The sequence below is a fragment of the Solea senegalensis genome, linkage group LG3, assembly GCF_019176455.1.
Source record: "Solea senegalensis isolate Sse05_10M linkage group LG3, IFAPA_SoseM_1, whole genome shotgun sequence".
NCBI classification, from domain to species: Eukaryota; Metazoa; Chordata; class Actinopteri; order Pleuronectiformes; family Soleidae; genus Solea; species Solea senegalensis.
In genome coordinates, this window is record NC_058023.1 from 3884214 (window position 1) to 3905964 (window position 21751).

Sequence of the window (21751 nt, forward strand, 5' to 3'; positions counted from 1 at the left end):
ACTGATGATGACTGACTGTCCTGAAACTGAAAATATAATTTACAGTCACACGGACACAAAATCTCCTTAAAAACTTAGATGTTAAAAACGTGAGCGGTTTGCAGTGTTTGTATTTCATATGAATCCACACTTTACTCATGGTCATGTAAAAACCCAGTGGAGATAAAAATGGAAAGAACATCCAGATCCTCGGGCGTCTCCTGCTCCTCCTGTAACCTCAGACGCCAGACGAACATCTGTGTGACATCAGTGGCTTTGGCAAGTGTTTGTGACCCGAGCAGGTGTTCACTGTGTAGCCGTGTGTGTGTGTGTGTGTGAACACGTGTGGGTGGGAGTTTGTGTACTGTACAGTACGAGCAGCGCGTATGTGATGCAGAGAGGCCGGCTGGTGGTGAAAGCAGCACCTGTATGTATTGAAAAGAGTTCCTCTCTGAATAGCTCCATATTTGAACAGCCACTTATCCGCTGATAAAGCTGTAAGTGATTCGTGGCAGCTTCCTGCCTGCGGTGGAGAGAGAAAGAGAGAGAGAGGGGGATTAAATGGGAGCATCAGCTGTAATTAGGGCTGCTTCCCTCCATTTGGAAGTACACGTCTCGGTCTCGGAGAGAATTAGCACTGGACTCTGTGGGCGGGTCCGAAGCAATACAACATGAATGCAATCATGATTAAAAAAAAAAAGAGTGATATTTAGCCAATGAGTGTAATTTTCACAAAGAGATGGGGTTTAGAGCTCTGGGCGTCATGTGACTCCGTTTGTGTTGCTGCAGCAAGAACGTGCGTTACCAAGCTGTCTGAGTTCACTGCACACTTTAAATCCATGGGGATCCACTGATATATGGCAAAGTTCAACAGCTTGACTAAATCTGATCCTTTTCATGAGTTTGGAGACAGCCGGAGAGGACATTATTCCAGCATCCCTCCTGATTAACTTCATCTTACTCCAGAGAGTCACTGAAGGTTTCCAAGAGTCTGGAGGGAAAGGCATGGACGCGAGCTTTACTGGCTAAAGACACGTAGCATTGTTGTCCGTGGAAGGGTAATGTGTCAGGTCAGCGTAACGTAGCATGACATTAGCATCAGGAACTGGCAGTGTAAGGTAAATAATTAGTGTGCTAACATTTCTAGCTCTTGGTAAATCTAGTCTGTATCGGTGATTTACCAAATGATAGTTTATATACAATAGGTGGACAGTGTAGTTTCCCACCAGAGGGCGCTACTTTGGTCGTGTGACGTGAGCTACTGAAGCTCTATCGGTCAAAGTTGTCTATCCAAGGTTGTAAGAAGAGAACAGGCTCATCTTCATTGGTATTCATGAAGTTTAAAGGTTAGTTGAAAATCGTTGATCAATAGTGACAAAATGAGTTGCCTATCCCAGCTTTAACCTTGACTCTGACGCCGTTTCCATGTGCAGACCAGTCGCGCGTTATTGTTGGTGCTTAATATAAGCCAGTGTTTGACAGAGTCTTTCACTAATCAAATGACATACAGTAAGTGTTTCCCCACTGCAAATGTGATTTGACAACGGCGTCAACAATGTTGACGTTTATTGCAGGGTTGCTGTTGGTAGTGACAGACTTTAGAAATGTTAAGTTTCACATTACCACACATAAATGGATATTAGCTTTCACCTTGTTTATCCCCAGCCAGCAGGTCCACGTGGGCCCCAGAAGTGTTACAGTATATTCAGCTGACAATATGGGTTTGTCCATGGTTTCCATGTTACTGAAACCATGTAGCCTGGACAGGGTACTCTAATGTCCTCATCCTCTCATCTCCTCAGTCTCATCCTCTAATTCCCTCAGTATCATCCTCTCATCTCCTCAGTCTCATCCTCTCACCTCCTCAGTCTCATCCTCTAATTTCCTCAGTATCATCCTGTCACCTCCCTCAGTATCATCCTGTCACCTCCTCAGTCTCATCCTGTCACCTCCTCAGTCTCATCCTCTCACCTCCTCAGTCTCATCCTCTAGTTTCCTCAGTATCATCCTGTCACCTCCTCAGTATCATCCTGTCACCTCCTCAGTCTCATCCTGTCACCTCCTCCAGTCTCATTCCTCACCTCCTCAGTCTCATCCTCTAATTCCCTCAGTATCATCCTGTCACCTCCTCAGTCTCATCCTCTCCCCACCTCCCTCAGTCTCATCCTCTAATTTCCTCAGTATCATCCTGTCACCTCCTCAGTCTCATCCTCTCACCTCCTCAGTCTCATCCTCTAATTTCCTCAGTATCATCCTGTCACCCCCTCAGTCTCATCCTGTTACCTCCTCAGTCTTATCCTCTAATTCCCTCAGTCTCATCCTCCTCCCTCAGTCTCATCCTCTCATCTCCTCAGTCTCATCCTCTAATTTCCTCAGTATCATCCTATCACCCCTCAGTCTCATCGGTCACCACCTCAGTCTCATCCTCTCACCTCCTCAGTCTCATCCTCTCTCACCTCTCAGTCTCATCCTCTAATTCCCTCAGTCTCATCCCTCACCTCCTCAGTCTCATCTGCCTCCTCAGTCTCATCCTCTCACCTCCTCAGTCTCATCCTCTCACCTCCTCAGTCTCATCCTGTCATCTCCTCAGTCTCATCCTCTAATTTCCCTCAGTATCATCCTGTCTCCTCCTCAGTCTCATTCTCTCTCTGTCACCTCCTCGTCTCATCCTGTGATCTCCTCAGTCTCATCCTGTCATCTCCTCAGTCTCATCCTCTCACATGACTATAAAGACACACTCATTACTTCACAGATATTGAGCAACATGAGCTTATTGTTCGAAGGTTAGAACTGAATTTGAATTTCAGTCTTCCAAGTGTTAAAGCTGAATTTCATTCTTTATGAAAGGAGAAAAGAGAACTTCACAGTTTTGTCTGAATGTAATGAAGATAATAAAAGCTCCTTCGTCTCTTCACCGTGGCTGAATAAGAGCAGTGACACGTCGTGTCCGAGGTGACCATTCAGATGCTCCTGACATTTGAGATATTGTCCTCTTTGTCCGTCCGTCTCTTCCTATTCCGTCACCTCTTTTACTTCCAAAGGCCATTTTTGTCCTTTTCAATCCTCTTTGACCCAGGTGATCTCCCTCACTCTCCTCTTCCAATTTATTTCCCCCCTCTTTCATTCAGATTCCTCATAATGTCCCTCTATTCTTCTCCAAATGAAGAGGATGAAAGTCAAAGTGTGGACCTTGTGTTTGTTTTGTTCAGTAGATGCTGTTGAACCCCACGAGGTTTTGATAACGCTGGTTTAAATAGGCTTTTTAGTCATTATGTGCATTTTCAGAGTAAGGTATTATTGAACTAAATACAAGTCTACTTAAGTCAATTACGGCCTGATATCTCTGCTCTCTACAGCTCTGAGAGCCACTGGTTAGATTTTTTCTTTATTATTTGTCCCTGTACTTTTTGGTTGTGAATTATTTTCACAACCAACCATTAAGCTTAATGTTGTGACTGCCGCATTTCTCATCCGCACGTCTCCTTCAGTCTCATCCTCTCATCTCCTCAGTCTCATCCTGTCATCTCATTTCTGGTGGTAAAAGGTTCAAATCGACCGTGAAAACATTTTTGGTCTTGTGAATACATTATTGTTTTTGTTTGTCTCTTTTTCCTCGTAAGTCATCAACAAATTCTCATGCCACGTAACTTGGACAAAAACAAAAAACAAAAGAGGCTGAAACTGTTGTTTAGCTGAATAATCAGATGGGAATTCTGAGTCAGCAACTTCCAACTGTTGTTTTCCTCTTTCAGACATTTGTCTCTTGCACATTTCAGTGGATTTAGTCATAAATAAACAGTACTCTCGTTCAGAACATGCATTATTTGCCTATAATTTTGAATATTATTATCCTTTTTTCTCTCTTTTTTTGTTACCGCGTCTGCAAACTCATGCAGTGACCTCTGTTTCTATCACACATTCACAGCAGATGCTCTAACAGTGTGACGCAAGAGCCACAATTCTACACAGCAGAAATAGTTTTTTTTTCTCCCACCTTCAGTCGAGTTTCATCAGCAGCACAGTTTTGCACATGCAACCTCACAGACGTCCACAGAGGACGATAATCTCACAGCAAAGCAACTCAAAGAAACATGTGGACCGCTCAGAGAAATGGTTTTTGGGTTGAACCATTACGCTCCAGCCCGTAGATGTTTGTGTATGTGAGATAAGCTTAGAGGTGAGCAATTTTCCGGCCTCCAGCTGTGACCGGACACGGCCTCCCGTCACGCCGGGACGCGACGGTGTCCGGACAAACGACTCATATTCGCTCCCGTAGAAAGGGCTCAACAAGGATGCGCCTCTTGCCTCTCGCTCATTAGGGTCGAAACCGTGACACTGCACTGCACCACAAATGTGTGCCGGCCCACATCGCATTGATCCGTGCACACACATAAACACACACGGGGTGAGTGAAGCTTATGTACACGCTGTGCAGTGTCCAGGCTGTTAGCTGTTAATCATTAACACTGTTTCCTTGTTTGCTTTTCCTCAGTCTTTTCTCTACGGTGTACGTACGTCTCCGTGTGCTTGTGTCAACAGCACCGTTGTAGTGTGGCCCATGTGACTTATTTACAAGCTGGGTCTATTCATAGACTGAAAAGAATCTGGGTGGGGTTACACTAATAAGTCAGTATTTAGTTATTACTAATCCACTACTAAAGCCTTAGGCTATACTAACTAGCTTGCAGCTAACTTGCAGCTCGTAGCTTGCTCATACTCAGCAAGAAATTCAAAATAATGAGCAAGTTAAAGTGTTTCAATCATGGTAACACGGTCAGGCTTGGGTTTCAACTGAAAACAGTTCCTTTCGTTTGTAGACGGGGCGTTTCGGGGTGCGCAGACGACGACTTTAAGCGCGACACAACGGACGACAACAGAGGACGTCCAGAAGCTCGTCTCTACAAGACGTCAAGCTTTGTTTGAGAATAGACTGCGGTCGTTGAAGAAACGCCGGACGCGTTTCTGTCGCCCAATAGGCCCGACTGTCGTGAGTCCAGCTCAGCGGTCACCCAAGATCTTGAGCCCAAGATTCCCGACCTCACCCCTGAACAACGGCAAGCTCTACAGTACCTAAGAACCAAAATAGTTCCAGGAACATTAACGTTTGCAAACATTAGTCAGGCATACGGTGATTGTGCATTTATTTTTCCTGTTCAAATTGGGATGGAAAGTCCCAAAAGATTGATGGGTTGGTGACTCCTGGTCTAATTCCACCCATACTGTACTGTTACCATTACTCTGGTACCCCAAGGGAAGGGTACCGGAAAATGGAACCCGTTGGGGCTGGTTATTTTAGTACTGTTCCGAATGGAAATGGCATCAAATTCGTACAGTACCGTACCAGACTTTTGTACGACATTCTGCAGGGACCTAGTAGGAGAATATCGCGATGAAATAGAGTGACGGCAGAGTCTGAATGGGACAAGTAAGCAAGTTTGTGATTTTGATTATTTGGTATCACCCTCTCGAAACGCTGGTAGATGCTCGACCACCAATGGGGTGGTACATAATTGGGAGTAAAAGTGGTGCCACCCATTTAAATGTGGGACACTTAACACTTGTGAAAGGTGGTTCAAGATTGGCTCCACGTTGAATATTATATGGCGTATAAAATATTTCAAAATGAAATGAATCTGATGTAAACGTTATAAAATCTTGTGACTCTAAATTGGCATTTACTCTTGAATTTGCGCGGACCCTTAATTACAGTTTGCCGTTGTTTGCAGACTTCCTTTTCTCTCGGCGCTCGCAGTCGAGCGAGCTCAAGTGTCCGCGCGCCTCGTCATTAATCCGCAGACTAAACAAACGGCAACAAACACTTTGAAGGTAAATTCAAGGATTTCCTGTGGAGAGCGTTGATTGGACAACAAAGTGACCCAGAAAGGAAAGTGCAGTTTGTCTGGAGAGACGCAGAGGACAAACATCAAGGACCGGAAGAACTCACAAATCTGCCTTAAAAACAGGCACTTTTTTATGTTTTTTCCTGTGAAGTGTTTAAAAAAGCAGTGATAAATTAGTTAGTTTGTAAGGCCCTAGATGGTAGTTAGGATTATTCTGCCTGCTCTGTTGCAACCTCTTTGTTATATTCATACACTTATGTATTGATATATTCTCTGCCTGAAATCACAGACCTAAAGTTATTAAAAAGTTATGACGCCATTGGGAGAAATTTAATTTAAAAGTGAAGAGAAGTTAACGTGAATATTTCTGAGGCAAATTAAATCGAGCAAGCGCACAGTTGTCAGGTCCCAAGCCGGTTATTGATTTTGACAATAACGATTCACTGCTGCACAGTTAAAATTCACAGACCTAGACTCCGTCAACACAATTTATTGAGCTCCCACTTTTACTTTCAAGTTAGTAATAATCACGTCCCTTTTGTGTATGAATGTCTTGAAAGGACGCGTTTCCTTGTCCAGGAAAATATTTTCACTCACCCAAACAATACAGGTTCACCCGTGTCATCTTGCTTCAATTATTGCACTTCTTGTTTCTTTTAGCAAAACTAACTTCTCTTCTGAAGGTAACCCCGCCCCATTACCTGATGGGGCGGGGTACGGGGATACTTAAAAGTCCCAAGAAGTGGCCTGAGAGCTCCTGAGGGGCGGGGCCTAGTTGCGAAATGTGACACCAAGTTGCAGCTTTTTAGCGACGTTCTGGAGACAAGGCCAATGGCAAAATTTTAATGCAGCAGCTGATGTAGTAGATGCTCATTTTTAATCATAACACAGATTTATACTTGGATTAGCAAACACTACTAGATACACATTAACACTGGTTTACACAGCACAGTGCTTGTTTTCTTATATGCTATATAAATGCCCTTGACCTTGACTTTGACCTTGTCATCTTTACCGTCGTAAGCAAAAAGCTACGTTATCAAAATGTTTGCTCGTTTGTAGCAGCGTGTTTTCTTTTGTCAAAAACAGTTTTGGATTTAAGTTCAATCTTTGCGCTACAGAGATATGTACATTTTAAAGCTGTTTTTCTTGTCAGTTTCTTTGGTTGTAGACAGAATTTTGTCTTGATTTGGCTTGAGAAAAGACACTTTTGACACAAACACACAACAGTCTAACATGGAAGAGCCTGTATGTTGTCATTAGGGCTTCACATCAGGCCGTTAGGATCTTCTCGTGGCTGAAAACCAAACCTGACTTTAGGCCTGAATGGTCCTAATCTCATGTCCATTAAGAAGAGGAACACACACACACAGTTTTGTTGCTTCTGTTCGCCCTCTGCCTTTGCATCTGCTGCCCCCTCCCTGCAGGGAGAGAGCACAGAGCCACATCTGGTCAAGGCTGGGGGTCGGGAGGAGGCGGGGCAGGGCAGGGTGGGGGTGGCAGACATTAGCATACACTTACTCTGGGAATGCCCTTGACCGTAGCGGTCTGAAGAATGCGACGTGAGTAGCATGGAATGCACCTGTGGGAGCTGAGGAGAGACGGGTTTAGACGGAGTTAGGCAGAGTGAGACACGAGGATGGAGACAGGAGGAGTGTGAGACACTGGCAGTCAGACACAGAATTATTAAGGGTCTACTGTATCACAAAGTATCATATCAAATCATACTGTACCGCATCGGATTGTTTTGTATATCTGTCATATGGTATGGTATTATATTATATCATGCTGTAGAGATATCATACTGTACCATATTGTACCACATGTTATCATATCGTATCGCATTGTATGGTATGGTTTGGTATCATACTGTATCGTCACGTGTCGTGTTGTGTTGTGCCGCGTCGTATCGTTTCGTATCGCACTGTATCGAATCATACTGTATCGTATTTTGTCGCATCATACTGTATCGCATCATACTGTATCGTATCGCATCGTATCGTAGTGTACCGTATCATATCATACTGTATCGTATCGCACTGTATCGAATCATACTGTATCGTATCACATCGTATCGTGATCGTAGGCATCATATTATATCATACTGTATCGTAATCATCGTATCGCACATCGTATCATCGCATCATCGTCTGCATCGCATTATATCATACCGTATCAATCATCGTATCGTATCACACTGCATCGTATCGTAGCGTACCGTATTATATCATACTGTATCGTTCGCATCACACTGCACATCGTGCATCGATATCATATCTGTATCGTGTATCATCACACTGTATTGCATCGTAGCGGCATCATATCATACTGTATCGTATCGCACTTTATCGAATCATACTGTATCGCATCACCGCATCGTATCGTAGCGCATTATATCACTGTATCGTATCGCACTGTAATCATACTCGTATCGTATCGCATCGTATATCATACTGTATCGTATATCGCACTGCATATCATATTATATCATACGTATCGTATCGCACTGTATCGAATCATACTGTATCGTATCACACTGCATCGTATCGTAGCGTACCCTATCATATCATACTGTATTATATCGCACTGTATCGAATCATACTGTATCGTATCGCACTGTATCGAATCATACTGTATTGTATCGCACTGCATCGTATCGCAAGTATCTGCATCATAATCATACTGTATCGTATCGCGACTGTATCAATCATACTGTATTATATATCATATCATACTGTATATATCGCACGTATATCATACTGTATCGTATTGCATCGCATCGTACTGTATCGTAACATACTGCATCGTATCGTACTGTATCGTATTGCATCGTATCGTAGCGTACCGTATCATATCATACTGTATGGTATCGTGTTGTATCATACTATGTCATAGCGTACCATACCATACTGTATCGTATCAAAATTATTGTATGTATCATATCATAAATATTGTATCGTATTGTATCAGAAATGCCAATTTTTACCAGTCAAGTAATTTGAGTTTGAGAGCCCTGATCTAAAGTTCTGTGACTTTTATTTATTTTTTTATTCTCAATATTCCCCTACATAAATAAATAAATAAATGAATGAATGAATAAACTACACGCCCAGAATAAGTTTGTGGACGAGGTGTGCAAAGCCTCCAAATGATTATTTGTTTTCCTGGAGCAGAAGGTGTGAGTGGGTGGAGAAAATGTCAGAAAATAGTGAGCGGAGAGATGGAGAGGATGTGTCTGACAGAAGAAGAGCAAGCGAGTGAGGGAGGGATGGGGAGAGAGAGAGAGAGAGAGGTAGAGATGTGCTGGGGGGAGGGGGCTGGAGTAGGTGGGCGGGAAGAGTGAGAGAGAGAGGAGGAGAGAGTGGGGGTAGTGAGCTGTTGGCTCGCTGGAGCTGTTGACTCTGTTTGAGAGTGTGATCGTGAGCGCTTCTCCAGCCGTCGTGTGAAAATAAAAAGGAGGACGTTCCCTTTTTTTTTTAACCTTTTGTCTCTCTTTCACTCTCTCTGTGTCTTTTTTATTTTGTTGCCCTTCTTCTCAGAGACCAAGCGCCGTCTGTGAAAAGAAGCAGAACTTGTCTTCAAAAACCCACCTTTTTCCTGGGGATTGTGAAGAGGATCCAGGGAGGAAGCCAGCGTGCTGCCAGGTAAGAGAACAAACGACTAAAGAAAAGAAAAGAAAACAACATCACCGTCACGAGAGGGTGGCAGTGAAGTGTGTGAAGACGGTGTTAACACAGAGGAATGTGACGAGTGTTTGTGCTTTTGAAAATAATACATGTGATGCCTCCCTGAAATGGAGGGAACACGGCGCTTTTGATGCATGCACATGAGTGTGGACACTACACTCTGTGTTTGTGACTGGAGGAGTCACGTCGTGAGGAGGAGGAGGAGGAGGAGGAGTATCTTTCTGACAGCAGCTCCTCCAGGATGAGAGATGTCAGAGGTTGTCAGATTTACCATGACATGAGTGACTTAAGTGGAAAAGAAAATGTGATGACGAGAGTGGATTTCAATGTCTTACTTTCTTGTTTCTACAGCTGTCTCGTCTTTGTGGCTTTTGAGATCAGAGTTTCTACACATATAATATAATCCATTCTTCTGAAGTGTCAGTGCCGCTCGCGTTTCACTGAAAATAGAAGTTGGAGGTGTTTTCAGTTGCTATCGCCGATGTTTTTGGACGATATTTTTGGTCAGTCTCTCCGGGATCATCTCACACAGCCCTCCGTGGTGAGCAGGTGCCACTTTCATCATGCAACATCCCATAATTAGTCCTTTAGCAGTTCCGCAGGGGAAACTCCCGGAGCGCAATGGGGGTTGGGTACCTTGCTCAGGGGTGACCCAGCACTTTTTTGACCTGGTGGGGACTCAAACTGGCAACCCTCCAGTTGCAAGTCAAGTTCCCTTTCCACTTGGCCCTGGGCTGACCTTATGACCTTCTGAATGAGCTTGTCTTACAAGCCCATGAGGAGAGTGTTTTCTTCTTTTCTGGATCCCACTTTCACGCTGGTTGTTAGCGTTGTTGTTGCGCTTTAGCTAGGCGCGCCACGAGTGTGGCTAATTAGCAAGCTAAAGGAGAAACGAGGGTTCTCATCAGAGGAGTCGGCGGGTTTTCTCATTGGCCTGTGTGTTGAGAAAGTTTCTTCAAGTTGGTCCGATATTAATATTTAAACATTGAGCAACAGTTGGGCGACGTGGTGGTTTGGGATCCTGGTTTCTCCCAGTGTTTCTGTGAGGGTTTTCTCCACGTTCTCCAGCTTCCTCCCACAGTTCAGATTTGGGATTAGCCGTTGTATCTGGACTGACAGTAGATCTGAATGTGAGAGTTAATGGTTGTGTAGCAAAAAATAAACTTTGTTGTATAAACTTCTTCTTCTTCTATCAGCAGCATCTATCAGGTTTTAATCACTTGATGCTGATTATTAAACATGGCCTCTAGATTTAGAGCTTTTCAAACCAAATGGAACATTAATACATGAGATGCCATCAAAAATGTGAACTATAATGCTCTGATTCAAGGTGAGGATTTGATCTTCAGGTCCAAAATGAGAAATTATTTTGTTTAAATCACTCTACGTCTTACGTTTTTACCAGACTTCTGTTGATGTGTTTATGTGTGGGGCCTGAGCTGCTCCAAACACACAGTTTTTCAGTATTTTTCAGCCGTATTCAGCCTCTGTGTCAATAATACGTCCTCACTGGCCTCCATTTAAGGAGAAGTTGTGCTCTAATCCAATCACGGGCCTCTGTCTTCGCTGCTGTTTGTCATTTCCCCCTTTTGTCATCCCTTATCTCTCTGTCCTCATTATCCCGGATTCAAGTGAAATTAACCACTCAATCTCTCTCTCTCTGTTCCCTACTGTCCCTAACGTATGCATGCTAAATTACAGTTAAATGAAAACAAAGGCAAACTCTGTCAGTATATACTGTATATTTTTTAAAAGGCAGAAAACACATGTAGCTTCACTCTATTCACACACACACACACACACACACAAAAATCCAATTCAGGACTCCACTTGGCATTTAGACCCCCCCATTTCTTCTCCCCAGATCCTTTATTCTCCTACAAGCTCCACCGACTGGACGCGCTCACTCACGTCCACTCTGCCTGTCGGGAAATGGTTTTAAAGCGCTCAGCGGTGGAACCTGAACAATCTGCTCTCACACACACACACACACACGCGCGCGCGCGCGGCGCACACATGCTCCCATTCATGCCATTGTTAGTGTTAGATTTATGTGTCAAATCTGGACTCACTTACACAGCCTGTTATCCAAGGACTCTATATAAAAACCCTGTAGCCACTGGCATTGTGTCATGTGATTCAACAACTGCCGTGTGTGTGTGTGTGTGTGTTTGTGTGTGTGTGGCATGTGTATCCAGCTGCGTGAGCTCCCGTCGCATCAATAGTTAATAAACGTCTCTGGCATTCACTCGTTCACACACATGCAGAGAGTTTGTCTATCTGTCAGCTGCTCTTTTGAGAGGCTTTTTAAAACACAGTTTGGATCCAGGTTGGGCGGCCGTATGCTACGCTGACCTTCACACAACCTTGGAGTGTTACAGTGGGTGTTTCTTTTTTCCCCACCCTGGTTTTACTACGCGGCGCACGCGAGCAACGACAACGCCGTGTCTCGTTAAGATGCAGAGTGTGATGCAGACTTAAGACTCTCTAATCATTTCCTCAGGGAGAAGATGAGATTTTGTGAGTGTGAGATTGTAAGCACGCTCTGAGCAGATCGCTCCATCCATGGACGTTGGAGCTTTGCCGTCCAGAGCAGGCAGCTCCTCTCCTCTCGGTCCAGTGCGTTGCAGTCCGCTCCTCACTCCTCCGTGACTCATTGGCTCTTTTACTCTGATTGGCTGGCTACTCTACTCCAGAGAAGAGAGAGAGAGGGATGGAGAGATTGTGGTTGGCCTCACGCAAGCAGGCGCAGTGGGCGGGGGGGGGATCAGCCGTTCTTTTCACACAGTTTCCCGCTGGATGCACATTCACAACGCGTCCCTGTAAAAGTCAAAACAGAAGCCACGGCTGTTTGAAAAAAAAAAAAAAACGCCGCGAGGCAGATAACGTGTTTGCTCTCTCCCTCGCTCTCTCATCGCCAGCTCATCTCGCGCACATTTCGGCGAAAAAGTAAGAGATTATTCCTCGTCTGGACTGTAGTCACGATTAGTATCCGTCCATCTTCTCGTCTCCTGTGCGGACGACGGCTGCCTCCAGGGCAAACAGGGCGTGGACCTCGCCTGCCTGCTGAGACTTGTTTGCCTCTTACAGACAGACAGACAGACAGAAGGAGAACGGTCCAGTCTGTCTGTCTGTCTGTCTCTCTGCCTGCACCCGGTCAGCCAGGCATGTTGATTCGCTCTGCAGGAGGAGAAAAGCCTGATTCAGGACCACGGACAGAGCTATAGAGGGGAGGCTGGACTTTCAGCACCACCTCATGTGGACAGTGCAGGATCAGACTTAGACTTTTAGAAAAACCTGCTGATTTTAATTTAGTGTCATGCCCTCCTGGCTCATCACAAATAGAGCTTTGCGCCCATATACTTGTCATTACGGTAGCCCTCAACGACTTATAAATAAATATAAATATAATAAACGGTTGTGAAAGTTATCTTGGGGGAAATAAGGGAAGCAGAAGCACTCACTCATTGAACATTTTTCTGGACAGCTCTATAGCCGTAAAATCAAAATAAATCCAGGCGGCCTGAATATTGTTGGAAAATGACGTTGTTTTTAACACGTTTGCAAAAAAGCACACTACCATAATTATGCGACGGTTTGCTTTCGGGACAATTTCAGCGGTTTCTGAAAGCTGAGAAGTGGCACGTCAAAGCACAATGCGTGGTTATTACAGTAATTTCACTTGCGCTGTCGCAGGAAGCCGGAGAGGAAAAAAGTTGAAAAAAACCCACCTTTTTTCGGAAATTGAGACAAAACTCAAACAAAAGTTACATAAAATATGTTTTATACTGTAAAATTTAACATGCAAAAATCTGGTGTTAGTGTACAACTACAGTGTTTTAAATAAAATTCATTTTAAATAGTTAAAACACTATTTTTAACATGCAGTAAATTGTAAATAACTGCCAGATATTGAAACTTATTCTGGAAAAATGGGCAAAAGCACTTTACATTTGAGCATTTTCTGGCCCTTTTATGGTTAAAATAAGCAAAAAAAAAAAAAAGTGACTCTTACTTAGAAACAGGCTGCCTATCGTTTCAAAGCAGGACGATAAGGGATCATTTTTACCCCTGTAAAGATTCTTCACAACCATATTTTGATTGGACGAGAGTGTGACAGTGTTTTTTAACATTTCAGTTGCAGCAGCAGACACTGACTGACTGAGTCACAGTGGATTTACACAGCCGTGTTTACCGCAGCCTTAATCTATTTGTCTTCACAAAGCAACACTGACTGGCGCTCGAGTCCGGGAAACAGAGCTCGGTGCTGCTTCACCAGGTTAGCGTGACTAAATAACACCAGTTTCCTTCCCATCCGAAAAACAGAGATATATAAACACATAAATAAAACCTGAATGTGTGTGTTCTCTCTGCCACGGAGTTTGAACTCTGTCCGGCTCAGCATGAAACACAGAAAACACAGCAGATAAGGACGTGATGTTTGAGTCAGTTACAGCTTGTTTTTATTGACATTTTTTTAATTCGCTATGATTTTGTGATTCAGATCAGTTGTATTCGTAGTTTAACGCTTTTGACACTAGAGGGCGACCTATACACGACTTTCTATTACCGATACGGATGCTAAGTTTTATCAGGGCAGCATAAGGAGTTTTTGAGGCCTTTCCCTTGCCCCAAATGCTGACCGCATCAGACCTGGTGTAAATTTATGTCTGAAAGTGGTTCGGTGAATGTGTGTGAAAAAAATTGGAAGTGGGAGGGGCTTACGAAATTTCATCAGGTGACTTTTTGTCGTGTTTCACATACATGAATGGAAGTTGGTACACGCGTCAATCATATCAGGACGGTCCAAAAAGTTAATGAAGACAGGAAGTCGGCCATCTTGGACTAAACAAGAAACTTTCGTGATTTTGGCGAATTCGCATTTTTTTTTGTTATACAGTATAACCCCCCAAAAAATATGTATATTTAAATTAAATATTAAGTACAAGTGACTTAAAGTTTAGTCGATTAATCGAGAAAATAATGCACAGATGAATCAATTATGAAAAATAATCATTATAAACTGTATAAAAGTATGAACTGTAGCACATAGACACACTTACAGACAAACCAAAACATGCTAGGGTGATTAAATGCACCAAGGTTGATTTATAGATAATAATTTAGCCAACGTGCTTATTAAAAAAAGATGTACTTGACGCGGGAACAATAACACATTTTTTTCCCCGGTGTTTTCACAGATTTTCATGAATAAATTTGATTTTTCTCCTCTTTGATGAACTCAGTGTGTGTGAAAACTGATTATTTCTGGCCCCCGTCTTTGATCTCTGGACTAAGTCAGAAAGATAAGAGCCACTTGTGTTCATGCGTTTCATCCTCTCACACACTGTCTGTGTGTATGTCCACTCTAATATGCATACACGGGCTCAGCATGACATTAATTTTGCGCCTTGCAGCGTGTTCTTCAAGTGCAGTGGCGGCGGCGGCAGATCATCCGCCCCCCTCCCGCCAGTCACGTTCTCCAACTGAAACAATTAAAGCTTCAAATTCTTCCCTCAGGCTTTTGTCTCACCACTGGACACCAACACCACCCGTCTCTCTCTCTCTCTCTATTCTAAAGCACCGTACACATGTCTGCTAATCAAGGCGGCTAATAACTGTCCGGGGTCATTTGTATATGTTTACATTAGCATAATTGAAGAGCCATGAGTTAACTGTTTTGTTTTTTTCATGTTCCGGAAAAGAGGCGCGCGCACACGCTGTCATGTAGCGAGAGGCATTCATGCGTTCACTCTGCCGCCAACTGTCAGCGTCCATAAAACTGAGGTGTGGTCGTTCTTCTGTCTCTGCTCTGAGCTGTGTGTGTGTGTGTGTGTGCGCGCGTGTGTTTGTGTTTGTTTGCTACGGCCATGGAGTAATACAGCGGAAGAAGCAGTATCGTGTGAAGGTTAGACACAGACACTCAGGCTGCGGAACACGACTTGTCATTTTTTAAAGTCGTTTCTTTGAGTTACCGACGACACATGGCGCTTAGAGTGCACTGAAAACACGGCTGCTAGCATGGACACTATAGGAAATTGGTTAATATTAGGTACTTTAATTCAAATAAAGACGACGTCTTTCCTCTTTCCTTTCTCATAAATATGTAACTTTATGTATGTATTACTTATTTGAATTAACCCTTAGTGCAACTCCTTAAATGGACATCCATATAAATTCACTTTTATATACTTAAAAACTACTTGAAACCATTTTCTTGTGACGGATTTCTTGCTGGCCGCCAACAATAACAGTCGGTAGTTTTTTTGTCTTTAATATTCACTTTTTCGTCTTTTTATGTGTTGTTGAGTCAAGTTATGATGAATTATTTATCACATTTAAAAAAACCAAAAAACTATGGGATTAGAGATAATTGTGCAGAAGTCCAATGTCCAAAAACAGGCCAAAAAATTGAGACTATGTTCAGGCTTCTCTCCAACATTTTCCCTTCCTGGCGACAAACCGACAAACACTGTGCCTTGACGTGCAAACATCCACGCAGCTATAAACACAAACACGAACAGTGGCATAAAAAAAAAAAAATCCCACAAAACTTACACACTGTAGCTTTAAATGGATTCAGTCGTTTCAAAGTCACCATTCTGAAGATCTTAAAAAGCTCTGACCTCCGATTCTAAAACTCCCGAAGCACAAAATATTCCCTTTTTTAACATTTGTTAAAATCTGTAGATTGATCACTGTGATGTTTTTTGGTTGTTTTTTTTTTACCGGGAAAAAATTGAGTCGCTCTGGGGAGATGGTATCGTCCTTGTCGCACATGAAAGACCCTTGTAACTAAGACGAGTTCTCATCGTTGGAACAATCTCTGATTTTAACCTCGAACACGCCGCACTCCTCCTGCGAGTGTTAGATTAGATATTTCACCAGAAGGTCACCGAGTAATCTGCGAGTAACCTCCCACTCTTGTCCCAGTTTAGGGACAATTAAAGTGGCTCTATCATGTTAAAAGGCTGTCACAGAGCGGAAGAAGGAGAAGAAGAAGCCAGGAGGTTATCTTTTACATCAAACTTTGTCCTCTGATGCATCGATGCGCTCTCAAGGTGAGGGAGCTCGCAGTAAATGGAGGCTAATCACCGATCGCTGATGTTCACGCGGGAGTCTGTTCCGTAATCTGCAGCCTCATCGAGGACGAGCCCACTGTGGGAGGAACTGATACTGATACACATGATGTGTTTACACTCGCAGGTTAAAGCGCGACTCGGCTCTATTCACTCGGTTTGGTATCAGTCGCGTCGTTTTCCATCGCTATAGTAGCCCCTCAAAGTGGGCGGGGTCATCGTAGCCCGGATGCAAATACTTTGTTACTGTAATTACTTTGTACTTGCACTGAGTTGGTATTATGGTCTGTATTCATATAGAGCAGGGGTGTCAAACTCATTTTTGTTTCTGGGGCCACATACCGCACAATTTTATCTCAAGTGGGCCGGACCAGTAAAAATAGTAAAATAATAGCATAATAACCTATGAACAACAAGAACTCCTTGCTTTTTTTCTCCTTTGTTTTACATTTAATGAAGGATATTTTTACAAAACGTGACATTTCTTGAGAAATATAAGTGCAATTTCAACAATATCGTGCCTAAATGTACTATTTACACATCACACTGGATCTAAAATGGCACAAATATTTAGTCACAGGGATCTGGAAGAGAAAAATGTTGTATTTGACATTACGTTTAGATTGTAATCGTAGTGTGAAATTTTAACAAATTCATCCTGTGGGCCGGATTGGACCCTCTGGCGGGCCGGATCTGGCCCCCGGGCCGTATGTTTGACACCCCCGATATAGAGCTTTTCTAGTCTTCTCGTCGCTCAAGGACACTCATAGATCAGCAGAGTCGGGAATTGAACTCACAACCTTCCAGTTGAAAGACAACTCGTCCTACCACTGAGCTTCCATGACTCAATCCCAACTCCTTAATACTTTTACTTCTAAACTTTTTATATCAGAAAATGACTTTTGATACACTTAAGTAATATTGTTATTGTTTTAAAGTGACTTCTACCAAAGTAATTTTCAGGTAATTTACTTGTACTTTTACTCAAGTATCCCTTTAACATTACATGTCATTTAGCAGACGCTTTTATCCAAAGTGACTTACAATGCAATTGAGTACAGTCAGCGAGGGGTGGAATCGAACTTGCGACCATTGCGACCGTGATGTTTTTCGCACATAGGGTACCGGTCTTAACCACTGAGCCACTCCACCCCTTTAAGGTACTTAAAGTTGTTGTTTTGGGTGTAACTGAATCATTGGAATCAGGTTGTTCACAGAACCGTTCAGTACTTCCTGACACAGTCACTGAACTGAAATACAACTGAACGTTGGGTTGTGATTCTGGCTCTTGATTGATCCACCAGACTCCTTTGTTAAATATTGCGATTTAGACGTTTCCTTTGCTTAAATGTTGGAGATTAACGTAATCTACAGTTCGGCATTGTTTGCTTTGACTCGGAGTCGACGTCACATTTTATCGTATTTTGGCATCTCTAGCGTTTCCCACCACTAGTTGAAGCTGAATTATTATTATTATTTTATTTAATTTAAGCATTAAATGAAGCATTAAGCATTATTCTGTCCATATGGGGTCCCGGTCTGACTGAAGGTCTTTCTTATGTGGATTCTGCAGTCCGTCTCGTGAACTCCTGGCTAATCCGGGTTCCCCCAACAGTCCAAAAACCCGAGCAAGTGAATGGTCTTTGGTCTCTGTGTGTTAGTGTGGAGGATACAACTACAAGAAAACCATATGTTTGGCGGATTCTCTTTGCGAGGATTTCTGTCACAGATAATTTGAGAACTAAAGTCCTATTGTATATTCTTCTTCTTCTCCTTCTTCATGATTGCAACGCCAGGGTAAGAGAAGAGGAGAGGGGGAAAAAAAAAGAAAGATACATTTCTGGGCTTTTCATGTTCCTTCGTCTTCCCGCTGAGAACAGAGAGAGGCAAGCGAGTGCATTCAAATTCAAACTCACCGTCCTCTCTCTCCATTTTCCCCCCGCATTCTTTTGGCAAGGACTCGCAACAAAAGCCAGGTTTTTGAAAAGCCTGGCAATCAGTGCGGCGGTTGTATTTTTGTCTGTGAAGTCTCCCCAAAAAACAACTTTGTGATGGATTTCAGAAAAGCCAAGATGAAGCGACAAAGTGAAATGTTAAGCTCATATATATATATATGTACTGTATATATATCTATAGATATCTATATCTATATATGTATATATATTTGTATATATAAAAGATGGAGGTGTGTGTGCTGTGAGGAGATCTAGCAGTGTGTGTGTGATTACTGCGATTAATGGCGACACGTTGAGCTCATGCATTATTCATCCACTGTCACTCTCACCTACTGCCAAAAGTCGTGACTGCAGTTTTTTGGGGCGTTGGTATTGGTGGTAGTGTTGGGGTGGGGGGTGTTGGATGAACATGTCTTTCTTGAAACATTTGAAACCAAATGAGCAAAACCAGGTGTTCCACGTTCAGTCCTGTAGCTTATACCACGCTAAACAGCTGCTTTGTCATCGTCGCTTTTCTTTTGTGGAAATGGAAAGTGAATTTCCCCCAGTCCAGAATAAACCCCGGGGTTAAAGCGGACTAAGACATAAATATTGAGACCAGACTTGTATTACTTCAACCATGAAAGCCACAATCAGTAAAAAAACAAACTGCTTGGTTATATATATAATATTATATATAAGAAGTCCCTAATAATCGATTAATCAGTCAGTTATTTTCGATTAGTTGTTTGGGTTCACAGAATGTCAGGAAATGTTAGAAAGTGTTGGAAAATGATTGCGTTCCAATGATTTCGTCACGTGAAGCAAAAAATCAAAGAGCTTGTTTTAATCATCAAGAAACAAACACTGTGAATAGTTGACGATACATTTTCTTATTTACTTTCTCAGTTTAATGAAGTAGAAACTGATTGATTGGAGGCTGAAATCACAGCGTTAGTTTTAATTATGTAAAAAAAAAAAAACAACACTCAGACAGATTAATCTAATCAATAAATCATCGCACTGTAGTTTAAATAATGACGCGAAATGTCAGCGAGTTGTTGTGTATTGATCTACATGTGCTGCATTTGCATTATTCAGACTTTACACAAGCAATAATTGAAATATCATGTGTACGTGTGGTACAGTAGGTGACGGGGAAAATATTAATGCCACAAAGATCAGTGTTTACAGCGGCTTTGAAATTGGAAACAAAATGCGGTTTAATGTCGTTGGCGTTATTCGTCGAGCAGTGAAGTGTTTGAGAGCTTTTCGTGATTCCCCTGAGGCTCCACTTCTTTTCTTTTTTCCTTCTTTTTCCCCGTGACTTCTCTCCCTCTGAGCGAGTCTTTCTTACCTCACACCCACCTTTCCCCCCCCCCTTTTCAGTCCTTCAGTCAATCCATCAATCAATCCCGCCCGCCTCACGCTCCGGTGAGCCTGACTGGCACTGAGCGGGAGGGAAATGTGGCCTGGGAGCGCAGCATGTGGTGCGAGTCGGGTCATGTTCACGTAAACTATTCCTTCATTTGTCTGAGAAAGACAGCGGAAGAGAAAAAAAATAATGCTCTTTGCTCTTTGATACTACATGTGTATGAAGATTATTCCTATAGTTGTCATTTTTTGGCCAGGAACAGTTTAATTAAGTTAAACTCAAAATTCACTGTTAGTGTCTTTAATGACATCATGAGGCGAAGATGGAAAACACAACACAAACACTGGAGGAAATCATTTATGCATTTTAGCTTGTGTTTACTTATTATTTTGACACACACTTTCCAAGGACGGTTTTTATGGAAGCCTGTTTCGAGATTATGCGGTAAAAAGTCGCAATTTTGAGATAAAATGTAATTGTTATGAGATAAAAATTTGAAACTATGAGATAAAAATTCTGAATTTTGAGATAAAAAGTTGACATTTTGAGATAAAAAGTTAAAATTTTGAGATAAAAAGTCATAATTACAAGATAAAAAGTCATAATTATGAGATAAAGTCATAATTATGAGATTATTATGAGATAAAAAAGGCATGATTATGAGATAAAAAGTCAATTATGAGATAAAAAGTTGACATTTTGGGATAAAAAGTCATAATTATGAGATAATTTTGAGATAAAAAGTCAATTATGAGATAAAAAGTCATAATTATGAGATAAAAAGTCAATTATGAGATAAAAAGTCATAATTACAAGATAAAAAGTCATAATTACAAGATAAAAAGTCATAATTACGAGATAAAAGGTCATAATTATGAGATAAAAAAGTCATAATTATGAGATTATCTCTAAAGAGATAAAAAAAAAACTAATTAAAATAAGGAAAATAGGAATCAAATATAAGAGATAATACAAACTTGAGGACAGAACGCCACAATTAAACACAGAATAGGAATAAAAACTACAACCCAATCAACGCCTGCTCCTCCTCAAGGTCGTGAGGTCAGTCGCCGCTGCTGCACAAGGACTTTCTGTGTCAGGTCATGGAGCTCTTAAACACTTCTCTATTGACTCCTGCATTGATCTCCTTCCACGTCACTTTGTCCCAGAGGTAAACGTCCTCTCGTGGTCTCTCCTGTCTGCGTGCACGCCGGCCCGCCGTCCTCGCGACAAAGATGTGATTTTTGAAAGGGTCACATGACAGGAAGAGGGTAAAGTTGTCCCTCTCCAGTAGAGGAGAGCAGCAGTAATGGGATTAGCTTTGTGCAGCGTGAGTTCACAGATGGCCCGGTCCTTTCACTGGTCCGGCCAAGATTCCGATTCGCTCTGTGTCCAGCTTCATTTATCTCCTCCTGTCTTCCACCTAAATAATAATAATAATAATAAAAATAATAATAATAATAAATAATTGTTTTGTTGGATCAACTACAGATAATTACAGAAAAAAACTCTTCATATTTAAGGAAAAAACGAGACAATTTTAACCAGTATCTCCATTTATTAAATGGTGTTTCATTAAAGTTTGACAACATCTATGTGTGCTTTTTTACAATTTGGCCATAATTTGCTCAATTTCAGGCTGATTTATTCTCTATTTTTCACTCTGTTAGAAAGAAAAAACCTCAACATTTGAGATTAAGGCTGAGATTAAATCTAAATTTGATGAAATTTTAAATTTAAAATTAAAGCTACACTAAAGAGGGTTCAATTCAGCACAATTCTTGCATGTATTTAACAATTTTTTCGAGTTTAAATGTATGAAAAACACTTCAATTTAACACTGCGGTAGATTCTATGT

General features: G+C 42.1%; 1 protein-coding gene across 1 annotated transcript in view; it reads left to right on the top strand.

Moving 5' to 3' along the window:
• Nucleotides 1–21751, top strand: part of syt1a (synaptotagmin Ia) — a 167492-nt gene that overhangs the window by 73440 nt on the left and 72301 nt on the right. Inside the window, exon 4 of the mRNA XM_044020704.1 lies at nt 9359–9463. The gene's annotated coding sequence lies outside the window, so the exon portion shown is untranslated. The remainder of the gene's footprint in view (nt 1–9358; nt 9464–21751) is intronic.